Genomic DNA, 23027 nt, shown 5'->3' on the forward strand with positions numbered 1-23027 from the left:
TCATTGTGAAGAGCAGAGAATTCTATTTTCTTCTAAGATGCTCTCTCACCTACATAGTATAGTGATACAGCATCTTGCAGGCAATATTCCCCATAATCACACATTCCCATAGGAATACACAAAACTGTCCACAAGGTTGAAAACCTTGTGGCTTCCTCTTCTCTGTCTCTCTCTGAGCCTCCCTCTCCATCTAGAAGTGAAGCAAGTCTGTGCGTGCACCATGAAGCATGCAGCAAGAGGTCTTATTGCAGGGACAGCGTGGAAACGTGAAAAGGACTATTCCAGAAAGACATTTAAACTTTGACCTAGAAATATGGGTTTTAAGAAATCAAAAGCCAGGAATTGATGCCTCGGATACTGAAAAGTTTACGATTCTGCTCCATCTCTCTATAATATCCTGATTTGGAAAGCAAACTTGGTTGGTAGAGAAACTTTGGTTCAGTCATAAAGAAGCCCTCATGAAATCCCTTTGCACTCTCCACTGCCTCCCCCCACCCCACTCATTACAGAGAATGTCTATTGTTTTTCCTCTCAGAATCAATTTTCACCTCATCCTAGAAACAGCCCCTGGATTTCCTCTTAGGCAGACACCTCTCACAGCTTAGAAATATCTGAGAAAATAAAATTGGTGCTCAGCTGGTGACTAAAAAGAAGGCATGTATGAACTGCTTTAAGGCATAATGTGAGTTTTAAGTGTCAGTATCCCACTGGAGAAAGATGTTAGCACACACTATCTTCCCCTTGCATTAACTGGTTACTAATGTGGCTTTTATCCCCCAAAGTTTTATTAATTGTTATTAATAGGATAGCCCTTTAAAAATAATTGTAACTCAAATGATTTGCCCTCCAAGAAGAAACAAGGCACTACTTTCCTCTCTCTTTAATACGATCATTGCTGAGGTTAAGATGGAGACATATCCACCTGCGAGAGACACATCTCTTAGGGGCCCCTCAGGCTGTTTCTCTGAAGGTAATTTTGCATACCATATTTCTAACACCATGACTTTGACCCTAGAATGACTGCAGTCATATTTTGACAATATCTCTTATTAAAGTATTCACTCTTCAACCCCAGACAATGGCTTTTTTTTTTTTTTAATGTACACCTTCTTGTCTGTAATAATGGTTAAAAAGAGAAAAGAAAAGAAAGAAGTTTCTTCTTAGCTATTCTACTCTCATTTTCCACATCTATAAGAGAACAGATGAACTGATTTATGAAGTTTCTTTGGCTCTAATAACCCAAGATTTGAAAACACACTAAGCATTTCAGTTGGCAGCATGGCCAGGTAGAATGACCTCTCACTCTGCTACCATTCAAAAATAGTAAAGCTATCATTCAGTGTGTAGATGAATGGGCACAAGACAAGCTGACATTGTCTCACCAGGACTTACAGACAGAACACTGAAACCTGAGTTAAAGAAATGAGTATCTGTGGAGCAAACGCAACAGGATTCATAGGCATGGAGTTGAGAGGTTAAGTTTCAGATGGAAGGGGGCTGTCATCTTCTCTATAAATGTGAAGCAGTTCTTGAAAATCCCTTTTAGCAAAAAGACATAATCATGATGACATTTCCTATGAATCCTATAAAAAACATAAAGCGTAACCAGCCCCTTTGTCAATGTCGTCTATTATGAGTGATTTAATGAAATTTGAAGGTGACAGTAAAAGTCTCATGACACACTTTAGATCAATAAAACAAAGGTGAAACAAACCAAAATATAAAGCATATGCCTGGTATTTTAAAGTTACATACTTGCAACCTATCACAGGAGTCAATTATTCTGACACATTCTGTTCATGGGCATGTAAAATATGCACAAAATTAAAGGTTTCAACTTTAACCATGTACTGCTGCTGCTGCTGCTAAGTCACTTCAGTCATATCCGACTCTGTGTGACCCCATACACAGCAGCCCACCAGGCTCCTCTGTCCCTGGAATTCTCTAGGCAAGAATACTGGAGTGGGTTGCCATTTCTTTCTCCAATGCATGCATGCATGCTAAGTCACTTCAGTCATCTCCAACTCTGTGCAACCCTATGGATAGCAGCCCACCAGGCTCCTCTGTCCATGGGATTCTCCAGGCAAGAATACTGGAGTAGGTTGCCATTTCCTTCTCCCATGTGGTAGGGACTGAATATGAGCCAGTCGTTTGAGACAATATAGCAAAGACAGACTCTTGATGTCATTGATTATGTACATTTTTCAAAGGATGCAAAATATTGAGTGGATTTTCCTTCAAATTTTATCTAGAATTTTACCACTCTTTCTCTATTTCTATTGTTAATACCCTGGATAAAGCTTCCATCTTCTCTCATCTGATTAATATAAAAGCCTTTGGATACCCTATTTCCACTCTGGTCCCCTGCATCTATGTTATCATACAGCCAAACTCATCTTTGCAGTGTGCTCAATGGCTTGGTCATGTCCAACTCATTACGATCCCCATGGACTGTAGCTTGCCAGGCTCCTCTGTCCACCTATGGGATTATCCAGGCAAGAATACCAGAGTGGCTTGACATTTCCTCCTCCAAACTCATGTTTAATGGTAACATAACTGAAATGAAAATGAGATTTTGGTTGACTGCAGGGTCAGTGGTATTGTACAAGCACTAGAAAAAAATTTTAGAACTTATTTTATTGCTTTTGAGGACAGTAAATATTTGTAGAATATATGATCATAAAAAGGGAAGAAATAATTGCTCTTTTTACTATGCTGATAAAAGTAGGGTTGCACAGTCTGAGAGGGTTGCTAGCCAACAAGAATTGATCAAGATAAAAATGAACAAAATATTGAGAAGGAAAAAAGAGTTGTGTCATGTGGGGAATACTCAATTCTCATGAACTAAAGAAATTTGGGACATTCAACCACAAGAAAAAAATTCCCACATGATGGATGGAAATAAAGGGGAAAAAGACACGAATGGCTGCCTTAAAAATAGGAAGGACTTCCATATAAAAACAGAATTAAATTTGTCCTGTATGGAAGTTCCAAGATGGTAGTTTGACTCTGTATGGGCAAGACCTATTCAACTAGCACAGCACTCCAAAATTAAAAGAATATTAATAGCTCCAAGAAATGTTCACATAAAGTATGATTATAGTCCACCCCTCCACCTGAGTTACTTTTGCAGCTTCTTCCTACCTGATCTCCCATCTCCAGTGCCTCTCCCACAGCCTAAGCAAACCATTCAAAGTATAGAACTGCCCTGTATTCCCCTACTTAAAAGTCTTCAAAACATTCCACTGCCTTTAGAACAGAATCCAAACTCCTTCACTAAACATTTTCAGCCTCCTGTTTCATAGTTCTGCCTTTGTACTCTGGACTTCAGACCGAATGAATGTTTCCCAGACCTATGAAAAGAACATGCTTCACTCATCTTCAGATTTCAGCTCTCATTAGTGTCTTTATATACCACACAATAATTTCCCCTCAACATTGGGTAAGTTCTTCTCATCCTTCAGATCGCAGCTTTGGTATCCAGCTCAAATATCCTTATCAGATGAAACATGCTGAAGTCATCATCAAGCTCATAAACACTAACAAAAGAAACAAAATCATGTGATCTTTTGAAAACATAAACCAGAACACCCCACTCTTTGTTCAAATTCTACAGTCGCTTCTGATCACATTTAGAACAAAATCCTCTTCACCATGGTCTGCAAAGCTTTGTGGTGACCTCTGGCTCCCTCCATCCTCAACTGCTGTCAGTGCTTCTCTCTGCTCCAGCCATGCTGCCTCCTTGCTGTTCCTTCAACATGTGATGCATGTTCCTGGCCTCATAATCTTTTCACCTGCAGCCTCCTCTACCTGGAACAATATTTTCCCAGATATTTGCATAAGTTACTTCATGCAGAATTTGGCTCATTTGTCATTTCCCCACCACCATCTATCAAAAACAGACTTCTCCACACTCTTTCCCTTTTTCTTTTGTTATTTCATTTTATAATCCTTATCACTATCTGAGATCCTATTATACATTCTTGCTTATGTATTCTTTCTTTCCCCTGACAGAAATAAATGTAAGCTCCATGAGAAAAGAGACAATGTCTTGTCTTGTCTGTATCTCCAGCACTTAGACCAGGGCAAAGAAAATACTAAGCACTCATTAAATTTTAATAATGAATGACTGAATCATCCTGTTTTTCTATATAGCATTCATTATTATCTGAAATTTAGCCTACTCATTTCCTCTATTGTTTGTTTACTCTGTCTCTACCTTTTAAATAGAATATAGGTTCTATGAGCCCTAGAAGTTTATCTCTCTTGATCCTCGAGAGAACAGGGCTGGGGAAGAAAAAACAAAATAGTGTGTGAACTTGACAGGTGAAAGTGTTAGTCACTCAGCTGTGTCCGACTCTTTGTGACCTAATGGACATAACCCACCAGGCTCCTCTGTCCATGGAATTCTCTAGGCAAGAACACTGGAGTGGGTTGCCATTTCCTTCTCCAGGGAATCTTTCTGACCTAGGGACTGCCACATTGCAGGCAGACTCTTTACCAAGAGAGCCACCAGGGAAGCAGAATAATATCCTATATAGTCCTGGTTATAGCCCTTGCACTTTACAAAAATGCTTATTTCATTGTCTGTATTTTCCACTAGACTGTAGGCTCAGAGAAGTCAGGAACTTATTTTCTTCACGAGTTACACCCTCAGCATTTACCATAAACCCTTGGTATAAAAACTTTCATTTTATAAGTGTATCCATGCAAAGAAGGAAAAGAGTGGAGGAAAGGACAAAAGAACAGGCAGAAGGAAAGATGAAGAACTTTTTCAGAGGGTTGAAAAGATTATTTAGGATCTAAAGTGATTGAACGAGATGACCATTGATATTCCTGAGTTTTTCCCAAGGGAAGTCCCAAAGGAGCTACAAAAGAATAAATGCATAAATTAAGGCTCTAAAATAGATTCTAAGAAGCCAGTTAGAGTATAAGAATCTAAGCACGTGGCTTCCTGTCAAACATTTGTCACTAGGACACTGCTCACATTAATGTCAAATATATACCAGTCACTTGCATCAACAATGCTCAAGTAGTTCAGATATTTTTGTTTGTGGGTCCTAGGGAAAATTCTTTCTTTTCCTAGAATTTCATATTTCTCCTCCTGTGTCCCCACAGCTTGTGATCTTTATATACATTTTTATACTTGAAAGTTGTTCACTATCACCTTATTATAGTTCTCTACAACAAAATATAGAAATTTTAGTATTCCATGAACACAAGGCTATACATTTTCTTTGAATTAATAATTCATTAAAATTAGTATTGATTTAAAATGAACAAAATAACATATAAATTTAAAAGGTGAACATAAATATAAAAAAGTATATCAATATTAAATAGAAAGTAAAATTGTAAATATGAAAAATGGAACTTTATTAGGCCTATACAGCTTAATGAGAAGGGGAAATTTACCATGTCTTTTTTTTTTTTTTTTTGTACCATGTCTTGATTAGAGGACTCACTGAATGGTCCCTCTGCCTGTGGCTCTACTGGCTTTGAAGTCCCAAGGTCAAGTCTCATAATAAGATTCCTGGTGGGTGAAGGTAGGTTTTTCTTTTATAATTTGGGCAGAGAGGTTTTGTGGAAGAGGAGGTCACAAAGGGAATATCCACCTCAGATAACTTCTGAGGTAAATCAGTTTTTGAAAATAGTACATTCTTGCATGCTCAGTCACTCAGTCATGTCTGACTCTTTGTGACCCCATGGACTGTAGCTTGCCAGGCTCCTCCGTCCATGGGATTTCCCAGCCAAGAATACTGGAGTGGGTTGCCATTTCCTTCTCCAGGGGATCTTCCCCACCCAGGGATAGAACCGTCACCTCCTGCATCTCCTGCATTGGCTAGGGGATTCTTTACCACTAGCATCACCTGGGAAGGCCATTCTCTGGGAAATGGTTCCCCTAAAATGACCCACCAGTGTACCCCTTAGAAAATCTCTTTGTACCCTGGTCTGAGGATCACCGGCTGTCATCACAGTGAAGCTCATCTGAAGCTCTCCTCCTCTTGTGAGCATCTCTCCCCCAGCAGTTTCCCTCACTCTCTTCACTGAAATTTAGAGCCTCTCTACTAAATTTCAGGCCAGCCTTTCCAGCCCTGGCATGGTATTCCCACATGCACACCTATCTGAAAACTTACAATCCACACACCCCAAGATAACATTATCCCTGTCTCAGCCCCCAAAATAGGTTACACCATCTCTTATATTTTCTATTTTACACAGTGGCATCACAAATCTTCCAGAAACTCAAGCTAAAAACATTAACTCTGAACAGTGAATCTAGTAAGAATTGAGATAATTAGCTGATCTCTAGCCAGCAGACTAATGAAGCTCAGACATGACACTTTCTGGGTGGTCTTGGAAGCTGGAAGTACAGAAGGTATATCTCTTTCCCTTGAAGATGAATCTTAACAGATGAGATCTCAGTAGGTGGAGATAGGCTGATTCTTCTGACAATGGTCAGTAAGCCCTCCAGAATAAGCCAGGGAACCTTGGTTAAGACTGAGCCTCTTAATTTGGTTCTAGTAAATTAGAATGGGTCTTACACAGGAAGGATATAGTTATAACACCATCCCCTCCCACGGGATTACAGATCTAATGTGATTGGACTAGAAGCCTTGTTTCTGGTTCTATTCAAAGACAGCTTTCCCATGTTCCTTTTCACGTCTAGAGTTAAAATACTGGTCATGAGGTGCTGAGATTAGCTGCTTAGTCGTGTCCAACTCTGTGACCCTATGGACTGCAGTTGGCCAGGCTCCTCTGGCCATGGGATTCTCCAGGAAAGAATACTGGAGTAAGTTGCATGCTCTCCTCCAGGGAATCCTCTCAGCCCAGGTCTCCCACATTGCAGGCATATTCTTTACCTTTTGAGCCACCAGGAATTCCCAAGAATATTGGAGTGGGTAGCCTATTCCTTCTCCAGGGAATCTTCCTAACCCAGGAATCAAACCGGGGTCTCCTGCACTGCAGGTGGGTTCTTTACCAGCTGAGCTACCAGGAATTAAATACCAAGAACAGCAGTTTGCTCTTTGGGATGTTAACCATTCCTCAGTCCCAAGGTCTGGAAGAAGGTACTACAATGAACTAAGGTGGGGTCTACTTCACAGCTTCTACAGAGGAACCTGAGAGATATGTATTATATATAATCGCAACATAAGAAAAGGGGGAAGAGACACTGAAAGTAAATAGAGCCCTAAGCAAGTAGGATGGGAACTTGAGATACAAAAATATTTAGATGCTCTGGACTAATAAAGACTAATTCATGGAAAGTATTACTGGACAATAATTATTCATATGTGAATATTCCCACAAAGACTGCTGAAGATGTGCATTATACAGAGCTCCTTCCATTTTAAGGGGGGGAAAATCAGCTTAAACTAGCTGAAAAGAAAAAAAAAAAAAAACTGTGGGATTTATTAATTCATGTGACTGGAGAATTCAGGGGCACATCAGCCTCAGACACTGTTAGACCCTCAGGCTCATGCTGCCAAGCCATGTATTTTCCTCCCCATTTTCAGTTCTGCCCTCCTCCTTGGTCAGCTTCATTTTCCAAGCAACCTATCAAATTCAACCAAGGAAATGAAGGAAAATGAATGCTAGCAATTCTACACTATGACCTTTATAGCTAGTGATACACAGAGGAAGAAAGAGTCCACAACCAATCTCCAGGAGGGCGTCTGACTGACCCGATTTTGGACACGTGTATGTCCTTGAACCGCTCATTTTGTCAGGGGAACGAGGGAGTTTGATGGCCAGTGCTTGAGCCCATCTATCACTGTGGCCACCTGGTAAGCCTTAGAAACTCCCTGACAGTATTCCCCACAGGAAGAAGTTATATACCAAAGAGAAAAGGAAGAAAAGGGAAGGGGAGGGAAGCAAGCCAGAAAAATCAAGCTGTAACTATTAAAGACCCTGGTAGGAGGATTCCCATGTTTGCTGGCTTGGTTTCTTTTCCTTCTCTGCTTTCAGAGACTGATTTTCTTCTGCCAGATTGGTTCCTCTGGATCTTTTCTTTCAAAATCAGTACATAAGAGAGAATGGGGAAAAAGAAGAGAAAAGACATAAGGTGTGCAGGGGTGTGATTTGGCAAAACTTGGAGAGAAAGAGGCACAGAGCTGAGATTGTGTGAGAAAAATGGATGGGTGACAAAGGAAATATTTAAAGTATTGCTTTAGGTTATGCAATGCCTTTCATGTGGTTTAAGCAAATAAGTAAACAGAGAGCTATTCTGAACTGTTGTTGGGTTTCTAAATCATTCCTTTGACAACTATAGTATGATTAGATCCTATTGTAGAGTATTATGCAAATACTATACTCTATTAATGTTTACACATGTATCTCCCTTACTAGATCAAAGTTTTCCTGAAGGTCGTTATATCTTACACCATAGTGCTTTGCACAGAGAAAGGACTCAGAAACTTAATTGTTGATGTGTGGTTTTTTTTCACTCTCAAGATACTCCAATAAAGTAGGTCCTTCATTTTTAAAAATCCTAAAGATTGTGTTTCCATGGCCTCTGATTACAACTTTTTTTAAGTACACAAGAATTCCCTTTGTGCCTTCATAAACTCATTCTAAGGAATTTTCTCTCTTCATTTAAAAATCAAGATAGTTAGATCAGATCAGATCAGATGAGTTGCTCAGTCATGTCCTACTCTTTGCGACCCCATGAATCGCAGCACGTCAGGCCTCCCTGTCCATCACCAACTCCCAGAGTTCACTCAGACTCACGTCCATTGAGTCAGTGATGCCATCCAGCCATCTCATCCTCTGTCATCCCCTTCTCCTCCTGCCTCCAATCCCTCCCAGCATCAGAGTCTTTTCCAATCAGTCAACCCTTCGCATGAGGTGGCCAAAACACTGGAGTTTCAGCTTTAGCATCATTCCTTCCAAAGAAATCCCAGGGCTGATCTCCTTCAGAATGGACTGGTTGGATCTCCTTGCAGTCCAAGGGTCTCTCAAGAGTCTTCTCCAACACCACAGTTCAAAGGAATCAATTCTTCGGTGCTCAGCCTTCTTCACAGTACAACTCTCACATCCATACATGACCACAGGAAAAGCCATAGCCTTGACTAGACGGACCGTTCTTGGCAAAGTAATGTCTCTGCTTTTCAATATGCTATCTAGGTTGGTCATAACTTTCCTTCCAAGGAGTAAGCGCCTTTTAATTTCATGGCTGCAGTCACCATCTGTAGTGATTTTGGAGCCCCCAAAAATAAAGTCTGACACTGTTTCCACTGTTTCCCCATCTATTTCCCATGAAGTGATGGGACCAGATGCCATGATCTTCGTTATCTGGATGTTGAGCTTTAAGCCAACTTTTTCTCTCCACTTTCACTTTCATCAAGAGGCTTTTGAGTTCCTCTTCACTTTGTGCCATAAGGGTGGTGTCATCTGCATATCTGAGGTTATTGATATTTCTCCCGGCAATCTTGATTCCAGCTTGTGTTTCTTCCAGCCCAGTGTTTCTCATGATGTACTCTGCATATAAGTTAAATAAGCAGGGTGACAATATACAGCCTTGATGTACTCCTTTTGCTATTTGGAACCAGTCTGTTGTTCCATGTCCAGTTCTAACTGTTGCTTCCTGACCTGCATACAAATTTCTCAAGAGGCAAATCAGGTGGCCTGGTATTCCCATCTCTTTCAGAATTTTCCACAGTTTATTGTGATCCATACAGTTAAAGGCTTTGGCATAGTCAATAAAGCAGAAATAAATGCTTTTCTGGAACTCTCTTGCTTTTTCCATGATCCAGCGGATGTTGGCAATTTGATCTCTGGTTCCTCTGCCTTTTCTAAAACCAGCTTGAACATCAGGAAGTTCACAGTTCACATATTGCTGAGACTGGCCTGGAGAATTTTGAGCATTACTTTACTAGCGTGTGAGATGAGTGCAATTGTGCGGTAGTTTGAGCATTCTTTGGCATTGCCTTTCTTTGGGATTGGGATGAAAACTGACCTTTTCCAGTCCTGTGGCCACTGCTGAGTTTTCCAAATTTGCTGGCATATTGAGTGCAGCACTTTCACAGCATCATCTTTCAGGATTTGGAATAGCTCAACTGGAATTCCATCACCTCCACTAGCTTTGTTCATAGTGATGTTTTCTAAGGCCCACTTGACTTCACATTCCAGGATGTGAGCACACCATCATGATTATCTGGGTCATGAAGATCTTTTTTGTAGAGTTCTTCTGTGTATTCTTGCCACCTCTTCTTAATATCTTCTGCTTCTGTTAGGTCCATACCATTTCGGTCCTTTATCAAGCTCATCTTTGCATGAAATGTTCCTTTGGTATCTCTGATTTTCTTGAAGAGATCCCTAGTCTTTCCCATTCTGTTGTTTTCCTCTATTTCTTTGCATTGATCGCTGAAGAAGGCTTTCTTATCTCTTCTTGCTGTTCTTTGGAACTCTGCATTCAGATGTTTATATCTTTCCTATTCTTCTTTGCTTTTCACTTCTCTTCTTTTCACAGCTATTTGCAAGGCCTCCCCAGACAGCCATTTTGCTTTTTTTGCATTTCTTTTCTATGGGAATGGTCTTGATCCCTGTCTCCTGTACAATGTCACGAACCTCATTCCATAGTTCATCAGGCACTCTATCTATCAGATCTAGGCCCTTAAATCTATTTCTCACTTCCACTCTATAAACATAAGGGATTTGATTTAGGTCATACCTGAATGGTCTAGTGGTTTTCCCTACTTTCTTCAATTTAAGTCTGAATTTGGCAATAAGGAGTTCATGGTCTGAGCCACAGTCAGCTCCTGGTCTTGTTTTTGCTGACTGTATAGAGCTTCTCCATCTTTGGCTGCAAAGAATATAATCAATCTGATTTTGGTGTTGACCATCTGGTGATGTTCATGTGTAGAGTCTTCTCTTGTTTTGTTGGAAGAGGGTGTTTGTTATGACCAGTGCATTTTCTTGGCAAAAGTCTATTAGTCTTTGCCCATAGTCACTCCATATTCCAAGGCCAAATTTGCCTGTTACTCCAGGTGTTTCATGACTTCCTACTTTTGCATTCCAGTCCCCTATAATGAAAAGGACATGTTTTTTGGGTATTAGTTCTAAAAGGTCTTGTAGGTCTTCATAGAACCGTTCAACTTCAGCTTCTTCAGCATTACTGATTGGGGCATAGACTTGGATTACTGTGATATTGAATGGTTTGCCTTGGAAATGAACAGAGATCATTCTGTCGTTTTTGAGATTGCATCCAAGTACTGCATTCCGGACTCTTCTGTTGACCATGATGGCTAGTCCATTTCTTCTGAGAGTTTCCTGCCTGCAGTAGTAGATATAATGGTCATCTGAGTTAAATTCACCCTTTCCAGTCCATTTCAGTTCGCTGATTCCTAGAATGTCGACATTCACTCTTGCCATCTCTTGTTTGACCACTTCCAATTTGCCTTGATTCATGGACCTGACATTCCAGGTTCCTATGCAATATTGCTCTTTACAGCATCGGACCTTGCTTCTATCACCAGTCACATCCACAGCTGGGTATTCCTTTTGCTTTAACAAGATAGTTAAGGCAATATAACCTATCAACATCACAGAATCAAAGTAAGTAAGGCATGGAAGAGAACTTAAAATACCAAAACCAACTCCTTCATTTGCTAGAAGGAAATGGGATCTCTTTCTAGTTAAATTATTTGTTGACCCATATGGCTATTTAGAGCCTAAATCACGGATTTGAGTTCCAGAACTACAGTTTCAGGACTGTTTCTATGCATCATCTTGCCTCCTAAACATTACACCTTCTTGAAGACATGTTCAATCCTCTTCTCTTCATACTGCTGCTGCTGCTAAGTCGCTTCAGTCATGTCTGACTCTGTGCGACCCCACAGACAGCAGCCCGCCAGGCTAAATAAGTATAATTATTCCTGCCTTTCCCATAGTTCCCAATTAAAAAAAAACAAAAAAAAAAAACGGTGTGTGAATAATATGGGGTAGTATTAGAACACATCTTTAGATTCTGACCAGTCTTGATTCTTCTTTTTTCAAGTTGTATGATTTGGTGGAAGTTTTTCTATAAAATTCATGTAATCATACTTATAGTTTACCAGGTATCTATAAGGTACTGAACTGTAGGCACCGAAAAGATCAAACAAATAACATATCATAGACCCTAAACATATATTAGGAGTTTTTTTCTGCCAAACCACAACCCCATCCATAGCTGAATAACATTTATGAAAAATACTGAAACATACAGAAGTCTATGTCAGAAGTTACAATTTTAGCTCAATGAAGAAACTGCAGTTGAAAGTTGGAATATCAAGAAATTTAAGTACTATATGTTAAATTAATCATTGCTCAAGTTAATAACATTTCTTAGCTAACTCACAGCCCCATGATACTAATGAAATAAAATATTGCTTTAATTTTTTTTTTATCATGAGAATGTATTAGCACCAAATAAGAATAGGAGCCCAAACCACAAAGTACTCAGAGGGGTCTGAGATTTATTTAAAAGACAAAGTTATTTTGTCACTGATAGCAGTAGAGATTAGAAACTAAGTAACAACTCTCTCTCAAACATTACCACCTAATTTACAATAGCGCAGCAGCAAGGAGAGCAGTCTTGTAGATGAAAAGTAATTTGATAAAATAATGGCTGCCATTTTTCTACTGCAATTGCTCTGCAACATAATTTATAGGGCCCATACTTCTCATCTCCTTGATGACAGGTAATGGAAAAAATTTCAGCAGCAAACCTTGATAGTAGGCTAAGACCATTTGGATCAGTACTTCTAACTCATTTTTAACTGTTTCCTCAATTATCTTCTTTCAAATTTTATCCCATTTCATCAAAAAGAAGGACAAAGGTTGATAATAAGAAAATCTCTGTTCAACATTGAGACTTTTAGATTAAAAATAGCTGTAAAATGATTTTGACTCTATATTGTAAAGATATTGGTTCATTTTCTACATTGAGATGATAATAAATTAATCTACAACTATCACCATGAATACTAAAAGATGCAATACAGAGTTACATGTATGGCTCTTCTAAAAAATGAAGCTCACAATTTTTTTTTTTTTAGTTGACTCTGTGCCCTATGCATTTCAAGTAAGCCCTGAAGTAATTTAAAAATTATCACAAAATGTGATATTTAAGAACAAAAGTGAAACAGACCACCAGAAAGATGTAGGTGGAATATAAATTTTAAGCACCTAAGTTGAGTTGATTAAAATCTTGAATCCTAAATTTAGCTATTGAATTTCTGTAATCAAATGATATAAATAATGAACAACTGCAGTAACTTTCACTTTTAGCCACTCACACCATCCTTTCCCTCACATTTTGTATGAATTCTAATTTCTTCCATACTCTTTGTATGGATCTTATCTTGATTTTGGGATTATGTGGGGTAAAATGATAAATAGGTAAGTCAGATATTTGATCCTTAATCTTTCCTAGTGATAGGTCAGGATGCCACATCTCCATGCAAGATAATAGGGGGGGAAAGACCATTTAAAACCCAAAAGATAAAATTTTAAAGTACTAAGTTAAGAAACGACTAATTATATTTTATAAAGGCTTCCCAGGTGGTGCTAGTGGTAAAGAATCTGCCTGCCAATGCAGGAGACATAAGAGACTCAGGTTCGATCCCTGGGTTGGGAAGATCCTTTGGAGGATGGCATGGCAACCCCTCCAGTATGCTTGCCTGGAGAATTCCATGGACAGAGGAGCCTGGTGGACTATAGTCCATTGGGTTGCAAAGATTCGGACATGACTGAAGTGACTTAGCACTCATGCATGACAACTAAGATTATGCTATTGATATTCAGCTGTTCCTTCTAGTAAGTGCTAAGCATAAAATTTAACCTTTTAGAAACTGCTCCTAGAGCAAGGCAATATACTCTGTATTTAACACAGTCAAAGAAGTTTCATTATTTCTGGTACAGTTGAAGGACAACTGTACAATCCATCTAAAGAAACTATTCCAAAATATTTACATAAAAATCTACATGTTTATTCTCCCAATAAATAATCAGAAACTTCGGTGTTCTGGGCACCATTCTGGAAGCAAGAGATTTAATAGCAAAGCTGCCTTTGCTGAGTTTCCTTTCATTCCAGGGAAGAATACACAAAAAAATAGATCTGGAATACAACAGGCAAGTGCTCTGAAAAAAAATAAAGCACCATGGAGGAGAGAAAAACATAGGTAATATTTTAAATAATTAAATCTGAGATAATACAGATTAATATTTTTCAGAGTAACTAAGAAAACACCTTTAAGGAGAAAATTTTGGAGCAAACTGCTGAAAGTGATTATGTAGCCAACAGAAAAGCATGTCCTAAGGTCCTGAGGCAGGATATTAGAAAGGAGACCTAGGGTACAAACCAGGATAATGCTAATTTAAAATAGAATTCCACATCATTTTATATCTTTCCTCTCTCTAATCGGGTTTTGACAACAATGTTTTAAAACAGAGTAAAGAAATAATGATAGTCTGAGATCAACTTCCTGGGCATAATTAGGCCAATATATAGCTTCTGAATGTTGAGAAAAAGGATTCTGATAAGCCAATTAATTATTAAGTTGCCTTTAATCATCCTTGGCAATTTTCCTAGTAACATGAAATTGCTTTGCATTGTGACTGATAATAAAACACATGCTCTTAAGTTATGCTTCTCATATGAAATACAGTTTGAGGAAATGATAATTCAGTTGTTTCTAAGCTAACAGAGTCTGAAATGTATGTCCAGAATTTGGTCTATAATTTTGAAGTCATAAAGTGACTGCTTCCTGAAAGAAGCATAAAACTAGAACTAATTTAAGAGTTTGACTATTAGAGGTAGGGCTCATCACTCAGGAAAGATTTTGTGTGGTTTTTCTGCCATGTGATTCTCTCTTGGGGTTTTGTTCAACTTGACCTGTGAGAAATTCTAAGGGAAATGAGGCTGAACTAGCTTAACTATGGTGAAGGTGCTGAGGATGGCATGTGAAGAGAGAAACCTGTCATGTGTATATGTTAGCAGAACGCTCAAGGTTTTCTGGAGAATTTATCAACAACTAAAATGGTTTTCTTTGATGGTGGTCATCTCAAAACAAAACAAACAAACAAATTCCAGCCTAACTTCTCTACTACTTGCCAGATAATTATTTTACTGAAAAAATGCAAAAATGTTTTTTCTCGGATTAACTATAGTTATTGTTGTTGTTTAATTACCCTCACCCCTCTCTCTCTTTTAATCTTGATTTTTTCCTTTGTTTCTTGGCTCAGTCTACCAAGTCTCCCCAACATTTGAGTGTACAATTTTCCTTCCAAATGACTTTGAGAATACAAACATATCCAGTTAAATATCTCTGAATTATTCCTTGGTTAATCTTCACTGATCCCTCAAGAATCTAATGAAAGTTATTGAGTTTCTCCCCTCCTAAAATGCAACACATCCATGCATAGAAAATTTTACGCAGATTCTCAGGCTTCTGCGAGAATCCCCTTGTGTCACATAAAGTAAGAGCTCCTGCTGATATGGAATTACAGACTTCTCTGATGCCACCCACAAAAACTTTAGATCCAATTACAAGTCAGACAGACACAAACTAACACTTGAAGTCATTTATAAATATTAAATATTAGCACTTCTCATTCTGCTCTTTCATGAAGCCATGCAATGAGCACAGCGTCTCTACCTGTCATGAGTTTGATCTGAATACCTGATAAAACCTGCCTCCTTAGAGAATGCAATGTGTTTAAATTGTTCTATAAGCCAACAAAGCCTTTGAGTGGCTTCTATTAACTTGCTTATGACATTGTCAAGATAGTTTTGCCTGATACTCCTAGTTTCCTATGGGATTTTGCCAAATAATATAGCCAATATTATCAGCTCTGTTTCTTTCTCTCTTTCTCTCTTTAGTCCCTAAGTCGTGTCTGACTCTTGCAACCCCATGGATTGTAGCCTGCCAGGCTCTTCTGTCCATGAGATTCTCCAGGCAAGAATACTGGAGTGGGTTGCCATTTCTTTCTCCAGGGGATCTTCCCAACCCAGGGATCAAACCCAGGTCTCCTGCACTGCAGGCAGATTCTTTACCAACTGAGCTATGAGGGAAGTCTGTTTCTTTAACCAAGGCTAACTGTAGCATATCTACTGTTTGTTTCACATAATTAGAATCTTTCAGACAGCATCACATGCACCATATTATCAAAACCCAAGAAATTCTCCAGAAAAAGAACGAGATCTTCACTGTACCTAGTGGACTTACCTCTCATAGCTTTACCTTTCCAGTTTAGCAAGTAACCAGCTTGATAATGAGAAATATAAAATTTAAATTGGAAATAATCCTTTTACATGCTCAATAACATTATTATACCTTATTGAAGAAGGTCAATAAGCTGGCATTGAATGTACATTGGGAATATGTGCCCACAGGAAAGCTGAGATCCAATATTAATGTTAAAAATGCAGAAACCTATCTCGCTTGGCAATTTTCCTTGAAAAAGTGAGTAGTTTTTGTGCTTTCTAATGCTTAGAAAAAATCCAATTTGTTGAAATTGAGCATACGCTAAATAATTAATGTGTATGTCCTAAAAGCTATTCATTGTAAAGCTAGTCCGGCCCTTATTTAAGTCATCCTGCATAGGTATTCTGCATCGCTCAATACCTAATAAAAAATAATTGAGATAACCACAGAACTAAAGGCACTCAGCCAGGTCACTTAGCAAAGCTCAGTGTTGAGGAGCTGTTTTCCATAGCTTCAACATGTGTTGTGACAACTTTCATCTGCACTATATTTCCAAGAATGTCTGCATGGCAAACAGTCTTAAAAGAAAGAGATAATGTCTCCCTCTGTGCAGAGAATAGAGGTCTTTAGTGACAAGAATAATTTAAAAAGTCTCTCCCTCTGGAACAAATTTTAGCAAACTGGCTAGCATCTTCTTCATAACACTGAGACTCAGGATTCCTCAGCTATGCCACAGATCCACTCTCTACACTATGTATCTAGATCATTTCGTATCATGCCATAGGACTTAGGGGACAAAGGAAACCAATAAGAACAGGAAGTTCAAGTTTCTTGATCTGCCCAGAATAATAAATCCTTTGTCTCTGATCCAGGAGTCTCCTGTCTTCTACCAGCATTTTAAAACAGAGGCCGACTAACTTGTTATTCTGCAGTCTGGGTGAAATCTCAGACTCTTCATGGTTCTTGATGCTAAGCTAAATAAGCAAGCCAATTGAGATAGAAAATTGAATCTAGGAACTTCTGCATTTGGCCAAGACAGAGTAAAGAACCAAATTTAATATCATGCCCAAAATAACTATAACAATAAAAAAATACAGGAACACAATGTTTTTAAGACACTTGTACATCAGGCAGTATAGAACAGTGATCTCTGAGAGAGGGGGAACAAAGTGCCTGCTAGAATTTCCAGTCTGCAAAGAGAAGAACCCAGGAAGAGCCATCAGTTCCCCTAAGTTAAGGAGATACAGTTGAGAAATCTAAGCAATTAGAGTTTGCAAGGCAGAGGAAAGGACAGAAGGAAATGGCACAGAGAAAGAACTCCAGAGACTGGAGAGAATTCTCCTTCAGTCATCAACTGAGTACTGATCAGTGCACGTGTATGAAGAAATCACCAAAGGCAGAGAAAAGAAGCCCCCCTGGGGCTCACAAAGGGCAAGGAATAATTTGTGCTCCCAACAGCCGGAGTGAAAACCCCCTAAGTGATGGAGAACATAAAAGAGTATTGTCTCAGTTCTTTTTTCTTTTTTTAAGTCTCTCAGTCGTGTCCAACTCTTTGTGACCCCATGGACTGTACAGTCCATGGAATTCTCCAGGCCAGAATACTGGAGTGGGTAGCTCTTCCCTTCTCCCTTACCAACCAAGGGATTGAACCCAGGTCTCCTGTATTGCAGGTGGATTCTTTACCAGCTGAGATACCATGGAAGTGGAATAAAATTATCCCCAGACTAAATTAAGACTGCTCTGGATCCACCAGACACCTCAAAAGAATCAAACTGCTTCCAAGTTACTTAGCTGCACCCCAGAACAAAATTCAAGAATATTTATATTAATAAACAAGTAACAATATTCAGCATGCAACAAGGTAACATTCATCATATCTGTATCCAATCAAAAGTCACTATACGTGCAAAGAAGCAGGAAAATACAACTTGTGGATGGTGGAGGGAGATATCCAGGAGATTCTCTCTATTCAAAATGTGATTCACAGATCAGGAGCATCTGTCACCTGGGAGCTTGTTAGAAATGCAAAAAATGTTAGGCCCTACCTCAGCTCCACTGAATCAGAATCTGCATTTCAATAAGATCCCTCAGGAGATTAAATGCACATGAAAATTTGAGAGTCACAGAACTAAAACTCAGAAGTCAAGGGAGTAATTCTAAGGACTGACTTGAAGAAATGTTTGCTCAGAGACTTATATAAAGAACACAGATGTGGAAAGGAATATTTATTAAGCATATTCTAGATTCTGGATATTTTATTTTCTAAACATATAACAAAGTAATATATGCACTTGTTAATAAAAATAAAATTCTATAATAGGTGTTTTAAATGGAAAGTAGAATTCCCCAATCCACCTTTTCCAATCTGAACTCTGGCTTTCAAAAGGTGATCACTTTTAACTTTTTTGTTTCAGCTCTTCTAGTAGTTAGTTCTTTAATATTTAAAAATATGCTTACATTAAAATCTCTTGATCTGTCAAATCTCTCTGGTATAAAATATAAAGACAGCTTATTAATACTATTTTTCTAGCCTCTCCTTATTTTTGACAGTTATTATAAATTTTTACTATAACTTTACATTTCTACTGGACATCTATGTAATTTTAAATCATTAATATATGTATATATAATATTTCTTTTTTTCTTAAGTAATGGCATCCTTTGATGGCAGTAATGCAACTATTGGAATAAGAGATCACAGGAGAGGGGGACTTCCCTGTTAAGAATCCACCTTCCAATGCGGGGGACATGGGTTAGATCCCTGGTCTGGGAACTAAGATCTGCCATGCCGCAGGGCAACTAAGCCCGCACACTCTGGAGCCTAGGGCTCCGCAACTAGAGAGAAACCCACGCGCCTCAACAAAGATCCTGAGTGCTGCAGCTAAGACCAAATAAATAAATAAAAGACCACAAGAGAAAGAGCAGGTGACATGTCTGGAAGACAGACGTGGAGTACAGAAAGAGGGTGGAACAGAGTCATTCAGTGACTATCACTGTAAAAATACAGTACATTATATAGATATCTGCATCATCAATTTTCGACTCCAAAATAGTACTTACATTTTCATTACAATCTTCATTAGGGAACAGTTTTTCTTTAAAACCTTGGCTGGATGGCAAATTAAAATTTGGGGTGAATTCATAGTCCCATGGGGTTCTTAGGCTGAATATTCCAAGTGAAGGGTTCCAGCTTCACCACAAATTTCTGTTTTAAAAAAGTATTGAGTTTTACTTTTACAAAAGAAGATTCTCAAAGGAAGCGGGAAACACCCAACCACAGCACACTGAGTATTCTTCCTTATTTTACAAGCACTAAGGGCTGCAGCCCTCTGCTTCAAGGCTGACACTGGCGGCTGAAGAAAAATCTCACTAATTATGGTTTTTAAAACAAAATGAAAAAGACACAGAGACAACCTGATCATGGTGCACTGACCCTTTGGAGGCTGCTCAGTCCGCCCTTGCTTCTGGTGATGGTTATAAACAATTTATATGTTTCAAAGAAAGTATTACTTTAAAAAAGAGAGGGGAGGAGGGACAAGGAGAGAGAGAGAAAGAAAAGAAAGAAAAAAAAAAAAAACACCCGAACTCCTTCCCCCAAGTTTCCAATTCTGCATGAGGCCCTTAAATATTGCACTGGGAAGATGGGGTGCAGGGAGACGCTCGATTCCGGCTTAACATGACTGGCGAAAGGGGGAGGTCGTGGGGACAAAACCTTTAAAAACATATTTCAGGGACCCAGAGTCTGGCTTACCCTCGCGGGCCGAACCGTTTCCAGCAAACCGGCTTCCGGAACCGGAGAGGGTCTTGGGGGCCAGTTTCAGGAAAGAGCGAGCTACGTGGGTACGTGGGTACGTGGCTAACCCGGGGCTGGCGGGGGCGCCCTCTGGTGGCGAGTCGCCTGTGGCGGCGCAGGGACCACAGGGGCCTTGGGCCTGGGCCTGTTGTAATCCTTCCACCTGTGACCTCCGCCTCGCACCCATTCCCACTGGCCTTCCCTATTGGAGGCCCGACTTACAGACAATTAGGGCTCTTCGGCCTGGTCAGCTGAGCTCTTGCTATTGCCCTCGAGGCCCTTGGTCCAGGCGTCCACATGAGCAGTCTGCCACTGGCTAAGTACCCAGGTGGCTGCTTTGCCACCTGCATTGGGAGTCCTTGGGTCGTAGAGGCGGACGCTGGTCAGCACGTTGCCCCGCCAACTCCGGTGCTCTGGTCCAGGTCGCCAGCACGCGGGGGTCAAAGCGGGCAGCTGCAAGTACATGCCAAGGTCCGGCCCGGTGTGCTGCCCACAAAGCCTCTCAGATGCTCGGGATAGTATCTGCTTCAGCTCCTCAAAGTATAAGAATATTAGTGGTCTTCTCCCCTCGGTACCATGTCACTCTTTAGTACCAATATCTGAAAATTCTGCCTGTACCCAGAACTTAATAAAATCAAACAGTTATCTCAGCTGCTTCTTCAGCCCCTCTTTAGGCGCTCACAGTTTTAGTCCCTGGAAGGAGAAGTTGATACCAATCTCTCCTCTTCATTATCATTCTCACTCCTTCCTGCCCTGCCTTTGGCAAACCCTCCTTCATCTCTCCTGGATGTGTATATATATATGAGTCCCATTAGTTATCAATAGATGTCAGTGCTAAGTTGCTTCAGAAGTGTCCGACTCTTTGTGACCCCAAGAAGGCCTGCCAGCCTCCTGTATCTATGGGATTTCCCAAGCAAAAATACTGGAGTGGGTTGCCATTTCCTTCTCCAGGGAAATGTTAATGCCTATGTGACTTAAAAAGTGGTCCTTTATGAGTTAATTCCTATGAGATCTAAATGGTACTATTAGCAGAATTATATAGTTATTTAAAGCTTGGCTGTGAATATTATATGCCTATATATGTTTTATTCATATGTAAAAACTTATAAAAGTATACATATAAAACAAACATACAAAAGCATCTCATGTTTAAGTTAACATGAAAATGAGCATTTACTATGTTCTTTCCATTTTTTTCCTGTAATGCTATGTGGTTCCTCAACATCAATTCAGTTCAGTTCAGCCGCTCATTCGTGTCCAACTCTTTGCGATCCCATGAATCGCAGCACTCCAGGCCTCCCTGTCCATCACCAACTCCCGGAGTTCACTCAGACTCACGTCCATCGAGTCGATGATGCCACCCAGCCATCTCATCCTCTGTCGTCCCCTTCTCCTCCTGCCCCCAATCCCTCCCAGCATCAGAGTCTTTTCCAATGAGTCAACTCTTCGCATGAGGTGGCCAAAGTACTGGAGTTTCAGCTTTAGCATCATTCCCTCCAAAGAAATCCCAGGGCTGATCTCCTTCAGAATGGACTGGTTGGATCTCCTTGCAGTCCAAGGGACTCTCAAGAGTCTTCTCCAACACCACAGTTCAAAGGCATCAATTCTTCGGCGCTCAGCTTTCTTCACAGTCCAACTCTCACATCCATACATGACCACAGGAAAAACCATAGCCTTAACTACATGGACCTTTCTTGGCAAAGTAATGTCTCTGCTTTTGAATATGCTATCTAGGTTGGTCATAACTTTCCTTCCAAGGAGTAAGTGTCTTTTAATTTCATGGCTACAGTCACCATCTGTAGTGATTTTGGAGCCCAGAAAAATAAAGTCTGACACTGTTTCCACTGTTTCCCCATTTATTTCCCATGAAGAGATGGGACCAGATGCCATGATCTTCATTTTCTGAATGTTGAGCTTTAAGCCAACTTTTTTACTCTCCACTTTCACTTTCATCAAGAGGCTTTTGAGTTCCTCTTCACTTTGTGCCATAAGGGTGGTATCATCTGCATATCTGAGGTTATTGATATTTCTCCCGGCAATCTTGATTCCAGCTTGTGTTTCTTCCAGTCCAGCGTTTCTCATGATGTACTCTGCATATAAGTTAAATAAACAGGGTGACAATATACAGCCTTTACGTACTCCTTTTCCTATTTGGAACCAGTCTGTTGTTCCATGTCCAGTTCTAACTGTTGCTTCCTGACCTGCATACAAATTTCTCAAGAGGCAAATCAGGTGGCCTGGTATTCCCATCTCTTTCAGAATTTCCCACAGTTTATTGTGATCCACACAGTCAAAGGCTTTGGCATAGTCAATAAAGCAGAAATAGATGCTTTTCTGGAACTCTCTTGCTTTTTCCATGATCCAGCAGATACTGGCAATTTGATCTCTGGTTCCTCTGCCTTTTCGAAAACCAGCTTGAGCATCAGGAAGTTCACGGTTCACATATTGCTGAAGCCTGGCTTGGAGAATTTTGAGCATTACTTTACTAGCGTGTGAGATGAGTGCAATTGTGCGGTAGTTTGAGCATTCTTTGGCATTGCCTTTCTTTGGGATTGGAATGAAAACTGACCTTTTCCAGTCCTGTGGCCACTGCTGAGTTTTCCAAATTTGCTGGCATATTGAGTGCAGCACTTTCACAGCATCATCTTTCAGGATTTGAAAGAGCTCAACTGGAATTCTATCACCTCCACTAGCTTTGTTCGTAGTGATGCTTTCTAAGGCCCACTTGACTTCACATTCCAGGATGTCTGGCTCTAGGTCAGTGATCACACCATCGGGATTATCTGGGTCGTGAAGATGTTTTTGGTACAGTTCTTCTGTGTATTCTTGCACCTCTTCTTAATATCTTCTGCTTCTGTTAAGTCCATACCATTTCTGTCCTTTATTGTGTCCATCTTTGCATGAAATGTTCCCTTGGTATCTCTAATTTTCTTGAAAAGATCTCTAGTCTTTCCCATTCTGTTGTTTTCCTCTATTTCTTTGCATTGATTGCTGAAGAAGGCTTTCTTATCTCTTCTTGCTGTTCTTTGGAACTCTGCATTCAG

General features: G+C 39.8%; 1 long non-coding RNA gene across 2 annotated transcripts in view; it reads right to left on the bottom strand.

Annotated features, from left to right (window-relative positions):
• Positions 1 to 20956, bottom strand: part of LOC133246127 (uncharacterized) — a 162096-nt gene extending 141140 nt beyond the window's left edge. Inside the window, exons 1-2 of one of the 2 annotated variants that reach the window (XR_009735920.1) lie at positions 19942 to 20956; positions 19251 to 19395 (exon numbers count right to left, since the gene is read on the bottom strand). This is a non-coding gene — a long non-coding RNA (uncharacterized LOC133246127). The remainder of the gene's footprint in view (positions 1 to 19250; positions 19396 to 19941) is intronic. The other variant, XR_009735922.1, reaches the window with a different exon arrangement.
• Between the last annotated feature and the right edge of the window lie 2071 nt (positions 20957 to 23027).

The sequence above is a fragment of the Bos javanicus genome, chromosome 4, assembly GCF_032452875.1.
Source record: "Bos javanicus breed banteng chromosome 4, ARS-OSU_banteng_1.0, whole genome shotgun sequence".
Classification (NCBI taxonomy): Eukaryota; Metazoa; Chordata; class Mammalia; order Artiodactyla; family Bovidae; genus Bos; species Bos javanicus.